The sequence below is a fragment of the Sapajus apella genome, unplaced genomic scaffold, assembly GCF_009761245.1.
Source record: "Sapajus apella isolate SASKATOON/1434 unplaced genomic scaffold, GSC_monkey_1.0 scaffold107, whole genome shotgun sequence".
NCBI classification, from domain to species: Eukaryota; Metazoa; Chordata; class Mammalia; order Primates; family Cebidae; genus Sapajus; species Sapajus apella.
Genome location: NW_022437047.1, coordinates 6048106 through 6055436, shown reverse-complemented (window position 1 = coordinate 6055436; position 7331 = coordinate 6048106). Strand labels below are relative to the sequence as shown.

Sequence of the window (7331 nt, the reverse complement as noted above, 5' to 3'; positions counted from 1 at the left end):
TGCAACCTCCACCTCTTGGGTTCAAGCAGTTCTCCTGCCTCAGCCTCCCAAGCAGGTGGGACTACAGGCACATGGCACCTTGCCTGGTTATTTTTTTTTTTTTTTTGTATTTTTAGTAGAGATGGGGTTTCACCATATTGGCCAGGCTGGTCTCAAACTCTTTGGCCTTATGATCTGCCTGCCTCGGCCTCCCAAATTGCTGGGATTACAGGCGTGAGTCACCACTCCACAACTGGCATTTTTGCTTAGTTACCCCTGAGATCTTTATCAACATTGGACAGGCCGATATGATTTCAATGTGATTTATTTTCAAGACCTGTAGAGAGGAAGGATAACTCTGGAACTTGGCATATTTAAAATTTTCTTCATCCATGGGACCCTCTGTGGGGCAGCTGAGATTTCTCCATTCATCACTTCATAACACCTGTTACTCTGCAGAACAAAGCTTGGGACTGATGGTACTTTCTGCTTCTAGGGCCCTTGGTAGCTCCAATCAGAACGTCATTTGCAATATGCAGGAGACAATATGGAGTTCTAGCTGAGGAAGAATAAAACACATTCAATGTGCACTGCGTCCATTTACCATGTCTGTGCTTCTCCGTGCTCTAAAATCAAACTGCCAAAATACTAACCACCGCTTTCCCCATCCTTGTGAAACGTGGGACAGTGGCACTGATGCTACTTTCCTATGCTTTGGCTTTTTTGTTTAAGGAAAGTTGTGAAACAACCAACATTGAAAGCAGTTAATCTCTCATGAGAAGCAATGAGAAAATACACTCAGTTATTTTCAGTTCCCCTTAGGGTCAGTTCAGTAAACACAGTTTACTGAAAAAAGTAAAGTAAACACAGTTCTGTGAATTTCTCCCCATTTTAGAGTCTGTGGAATCAAGGAATACTAAGGAAGTGTCTGGAGGAAACTATTCCAAGGTCAGATACCCACAGCTGGAGACCAGTTCCAGTGGTAAGATAGGAAGCGGGAAAGATGGGGTACATGTTGGAAATCAGAGGACAACCCAGAGCATGGACCAATCTCCCATAGTGGGGACTTTGGGGACAGCCCACACAGAACAACTGATGTGCACAGTAATGGCAGGTTCCACAAACCTTCTGCAATCCCTTTGTTCTCCAGGCAGAAGAACGTAGGAACAGCCAGACATGTTGTCTCCCTCAAAAATCTTGTGCTGTTATCAACTTTATGTCATCTCAGCTTCTAATTAACTCTTTTAGCTGGCTCCATGAAAGTGGATCTGGGGCCTTTAAATATTTTTTCTCTACTAGCAAACGCAATGCTAAATTTTGGTAGTAGAGAGTGCTTGAGAGACATTTCAGAAGAAAGGAAAGAGTTTTGCTTCCTGCTTCCAGTGTGCTTCTTGTGCAGACTCCTGCTGAGTCATGCGGCTTCTCCAGGTTGAGCTCCTGTTGCACACAAAACTTCCCCAGCAGGGCCTCTCCTTTCTCTGGCGCCTGGGTCCCGCAGTGCACAGCAGCCTGCAACTCCTGGTGACCAGCAGCTTCCTCCGACAATCTCCTCAAGTGGTTTTGTAGCAGAGTGCTTCTGATGAGACATTTCCCAGTGAACGGCTTTCTGGCAACTTCTGTAATTGCAGCAAGTCCTTTAGGTGTGCCAACAAAGTTATCTTGCTGTCCTTCAGTGAACTATGGCCATGACTCCCCAACAAAAGAAGCAATAAGATACGCTAATTCTTTGCCATCTCTGCTTTTAAGATAAAAACGAGGCGCTTGAGTTGTTTCATTTTTTTAATTCAAAATTTAAATGAATGGAAATATATTAAAAATTAACTTCGTCTTTCCATCTTGGAATCAAGACAGGCTATTTCCTTTTTGTGGGAAAAGTAGATGTGTGTAAAAGAACAGAATTGCAGATTATCCGAGCTAAAAGGAAGCTTTGAAATCATTTATTCCAGTGACTTCATTTTGTAATGAGAAACTGGAATGAAGAGACTGACACAAGGGCACACCATGGAGAAGGTCAAGCCCTCCAGACTCATCACAGTGCTCTTTTGGTGGTTATATAAATCTCCTAGGTGTTTCTAATATCCATCCAGGTTTAGAAACCATAGGCCTAGGTAGAAAAGTGAAACCATATACAAGTGCACAAAAAAGGGGATGTTCACAGGATTCCATGAATCTTATTAACTTTAAGTCTATTGTCAGATTTCTTTGGGCTTAAAAAACAAAATCCGTCTTTCCTGAGTTTCACAAACCAGGAGACACCCACTTGGAATAAAGGTGTAGTCATGGTAATAAATAGCATTCTTGGATAACTACCCTTTCAGCAAAATTACTGAAACTTTGGCCTCCAAATTCCTCCTCCTGTTTGTGAGCTCCCAAGGTGACCCTTAGCTCTGGAGAAGCCATGACACCCTTAGCTATACCAAAGCTCATTGTAGGGCCTGTGATCATTCTTTCTTGGCCTTACCTTTGGCTTCTGTATAGCTTCCTGGTTCAACACACGGTTATTTTTCCAGCAGGTCTTGATTCTACTTTAGTAGTCTCCATGCTGAATTTTCTAGTAAAATTTAAAATGTACATTTGGATTAACATATGGTGGCCAGTATTTTACTAAGCAAATTTAAGATCTTGAGAAAGAAACACTGTTTAATATTATCTTTTCAAAAAAGAAGGGATATTTGAACTCCAGAATATAGAAAGGAGGAGATATTTACATGAAGAACATCTTTATAAATTTAATAAATTTTATTATATAAAAAGTAACTACAATTTTTTTTTCTCATTTTTAGAAAAATCATTACAGATGGACTCTGGTCCAGGAACCAGTGTTTAGAAAGCACTGCTATATACGTTTTTAGGAATTCACAGGAAATTTGGTAGGAAGATTACATAAGTACACCTACACTATAGTGCTCCCTTCTGATGCTCAGCCAGGTGAACTGAGGGCCTCCCACAAGCAAGAGAATTTCATACACTCCTGTCAATATTAAGGATGGTCAGGACTTCTCAATTTGCTATGACATGTTTTAGTTTCATTCTCAGTTGTAAGAAACAAGTCATCTTTTTTTTTTTTTTCCCCAAAAGAGGTTATTGGTTTTAAGGAAACAGGTGGGCGAAAACTAAAATTGACCTGGGAATCAGAAACTCTGTTTATTTCATGGGCCTTTACTCATGATCTTTGTACTAAAAAAAAAGTAAACAAAAAAATGTTAAGCATGAAAATAAAAATAAAATATGTTTACTTGAAATATTTGCTATAGAAAGAGTCCAGGCATCAAATGAACTGGGCTTTCAGAATAAAAAGCACATGGTGATTCTAATAAAAAAGAAAGTTACAAATAGCCTGATCATTGGTAGGAAAACAGAAGTTGTCACTTATAATTATTATATCTTTAAGGATTGTTATGTGTCACATTTCTGATTAGAGAATCAGAAATATATAGGAAAGGGGCTTAGACATTATTTATTTGAGGAGTTAATATTAGATAGGGTGTTCTTGTATTTTGAAATTTATTCCTGAATTCAAAGAATATTTTTTATGATTACACTAAATAATAAACATACTTATTCATATGGAGGAGGTCAAGGTGTCAGTCTTGTATTTTCAGATGTTTGTTGATCTCCCTACATATGAACTAATTCTTTCATCATTTTTTACTTCAAATTTCTTAAAGAAAACTGTGATTAACCACATTCGCTTCTTCATGTCAAGTCAAAAATCATTGTCTAGGCTTTATTTTACTGCTTTTGCATGCAGTGCTCATCTTTGGTTCAAATAGCTGTAAAAAGTGCAGAACATGGGGTATGTATTGAAAGAAAGGCTATCTACGGACTGAAGGACAGGTAGATTCCTTAGAAGTGGGTGTGATGAGAAAAGTAGCTTAAATACCGCAGTCTAGTACAATGACTCAACCTTTGTTTTCAGCCGTTGGTCTAAACTCATTCAGTATTCATGAAATCCATTATACCCTTAAGCAAATAAAAAATCTGTTAATCTACACTGCCAGCAGCCTGCCCTGGCATATCGGGAGTCTCATGGGTGTATCTGTGAAGAAGATGAGCCCAGGAAAGCCTAAGTTAAGTACATACAATAGGACTGAATCACATGTGCTTGACAGATTACATCAGAAAGACTTTTAACTGATCAATTTCCTTAAAGCGATTTTGATTAATCTAGGCTAATCAAGGTAGTGACTGGTAACTGAAGACATAAAGAGACTCAGTAAGATTTTCAAAGAATATGTAAATTGAGATGCATGTGCTAATGTTGTGATGTCTGCTCATTCATGTGTCAGTAGTTGTTGAAAATGTAATTTTATGCTTTTTAAAATTAGGATAGTAATTATTTTATGAGGCATCACAATAAAATCTCTCCCTTGTAAATGCTGAAACTAGTTAACATAACACCCCACCAGTGAAATTTGTGTGAGCTCCTCTTTTAAAATTTTAGAAGTTTGAAGAAGCGAGTACTAAAGCTTTTTATATAGGTATTGAAGAAAGAATAGTGCTGTCATACTACCAATAATATGAAGGTCACGACCCACAGTGTTAACTATATTGAAAAAAAATGGGCTGGGCATGGTAGCTCAAGCCTGTAATCCTAACAGTTTAGGAGGCTGAGGTGGCTAGAGTGCCTCAGCCCAGGAGTTTGAGATCACCCTGGGCAACAGGGCAAACCCCTATCTCTACAAAAAATACAAAAATTAGCTGGGCGTGGTGGCATGTGACTGTGGTCCCAGCTTCTTGGGATGCTAAGGTGAAAGGATCACTTGAAAGGGGAAGGGTGAGCTGCAGTGACCCATGATCGCGCCACTGCACTCCAGGCTGGGCTAGGTGACAGAGCCAGACTCTGTCTCAAAAAAAAAGAAAATGTGGTACAGTCATAAGTAAATAAATATCTAAGATTGATAGCAAAAGAAACTTTAGCATGGATAGTTGTGTAAACTTAGCCAAGACACTTATCCTGAGTTTCCATTTTATAAGCACTGGAAACAGAAAAAACAAACAAAGCTTTTTCAGATTGAACACATTGTATAAAGAATATTTTTACCCTGTCTAAAAGGGGGGAAAATGAACAAAGTACATAAAGAGATTAAGAATGGGAAAATTATTAAATTATGAATTGAATTGGATATAAAGAAATCAAAGAGGAACAAAAACAAAAAGAAAGATGAAAAATAGGGAACTGGTACTTTATATGTATGTGGCTTTTACCAGACACAAAAGGGTGGAGAAGCCCAAGTCCAGGCATCATGGGGCAGATCCAGGCTGCTCTATTCATCAGCTTTTGACCACAACCAAGTTCCACTGGTGCCCCTGAGACATCAGTCATCTCATTTATAAAAATAGTAGATGAGATCATTTGCAGGGTAACTTCCTGATTCATAACTTAGCTTTATATAATTGTAAAAGAAAAGGATTTCATTTTGCTTGTTTTAAACTGCCGGATACCAACTGTGCCTCTGCAGTACTAAGATACAAATAAACCCAAAATGCTTTCATGACATAAATATGCATATGCTCATGGATTGCCTTCAATATCTCATGCAAGCTCATTCATTAATAAAATATCAAAATTGTAAATTCTGTAATTACCCAGAATTTGCTTAACTGAAAAATACATTTGCCATGAAGGCACTGCCTGGACCTAGACATCAGGTGGATTCTGTAGGCAGCCCCTAAGTTCATCCTGACCAAAGCTAGACCCTTGTCCCAGCTGCACGTGGCTTAAGTAGTAAAGCAAGTTCAGTGGAGTCACATGGCTATGCCCCTTACGGCCTAGGGGACTTTTGTGCCATATGGAAGGTCCCCCCTGTTGCTCCTAGTGCCTGGGGCAGGAGAGCAGACTATGCATCAGCAGCAGCGCTGAGACAGCAATTTGGCACTCATAGACAGATCTGGCTCAGCCTCCAGCAAACAACATCTGTCCTGCTGTTCAGTTTTATGGGGGTTACCACCTTCATGTTTAAATATCTAACATGCTCCTTATATAGCAACAAGGCAGAATGGAATGGGAGCTCGTTTAGGGAAAATGACTGGGTTCAAACCTTAGTCATCACTCATGAGCTAGGAGACTACGAACTAATCCCTAGATATCTCCAAACCTCACTCTTCTACTAAGTGGGAGTAATAAGTTTAATTGTTTAATTTTTCTTTCAGAATTCTTATGGTCACAAAAGCTTCTCCTGAGGTTAGAAATAAGCAAAAACTCCAAATCAGCAAAGGAAACAGACTTGAAATACATGCTTATTTCCAAAAGATTTAGACAGAATCAACAATCCAGCCACGGTTGACCCCGTGAACACTAACATGTTTATGCCTTATGGTCCTTTTCTCTCTACACTACCACTTTTTCATTCCAGTGCTTCTTTTAGTGTCCTCAAATCCACATTTACTCATTTATAATTTCTATTGCCTTAAGGCCTGTGTCAGGTATGACTAAGCATTAACTGCAGAAGATGTCCATGACCTACCCAACACCATCATCATGATATAGTAATAGCTGACCTTGACTAGGTCTACTCTGTCTGCCATTGTGCTGAATGTTCATATGGATAGCTTCTTATTTAATCTTATTGTAATTCCCAGGAGCAGTGTTTTATTAATCAAATTTATCCATTTATAGATGAGGAAACTTTCCTACAATCATCAGTGCCTGACAGTTTCCTCAGACCTTTATTCCTCCATTTCCGTTCACTATTATTCTTTGTCTCCATGGTTCCCAGACTCCTATGTGTTTGAGGTCTATCACTTTTTCTTCTTTTCTTTGGGTTGGTTAACATTCACAGTATTCTTTTGGTTCCTTGGCTTTTCTTTCAGGTCTGACTCCATTCTTCTTTTTGCCAGTTTCTAGATTCTTGGATTAAAAAATGATGTATACTGCATCAGAATCATGGAACCTATTGGCAAAGTTTTTGCATTCTGTCAATTGTAGCTTCAACCACATTGCCTAATAAACAATAACTACTGCTTTTTGAAGGGTCAAAGTATATCAGGCAATTTGCTGCGAAGATTTAAAACTGCACCGTTTCATTCAGACATTATCATAGCAATTAAACAGGCTAGCTCCATTAGCAAGGTACTATTATTTTACCGAGGCCCTTAATGCCAACATATCCTGTATATGACAGAACCAGAATCTCAATCAAGATTCATTTGTTGACAACAGCTACTACCTATAACCTTTACAATATATTAACTTTAACCATGCGTATTCTGATTGCTTATTTTATACCATGGTTCCTTGATTTTATTCTAGATCCCATCTGGAATTGAAGCCAGGCACAAAGTTGCTCCTATTTGTTAAAGTTACACTTTGTTCATTTCATACCTTCATACTAATCCTTCCACTTATGCAG

General features: G+C 38.7%; 1 long non-coding RNA gene across 1 annotated transcript; it reads right to left on the bottom strand.

The window, feature by feature from the left end:
• Positions 1-288: 288 nt before the first annotated feature.
• On the bottom strand, positions 289-5379 carry LOC116537158. Its single transcript, XR_004262991.1, has 3 exons — positions 5188-5379; positions 2441-2530; positions 289-534 (listed from the first exon to the last, which is right to left on the bottom strand). It is a non-coding gene; the product is annotated as an uncharacterized LOC116537158 (long non-coding RNA).
• Between the last annotated feature and the right edge of the window lie 1952 nt (positions 5380-7331).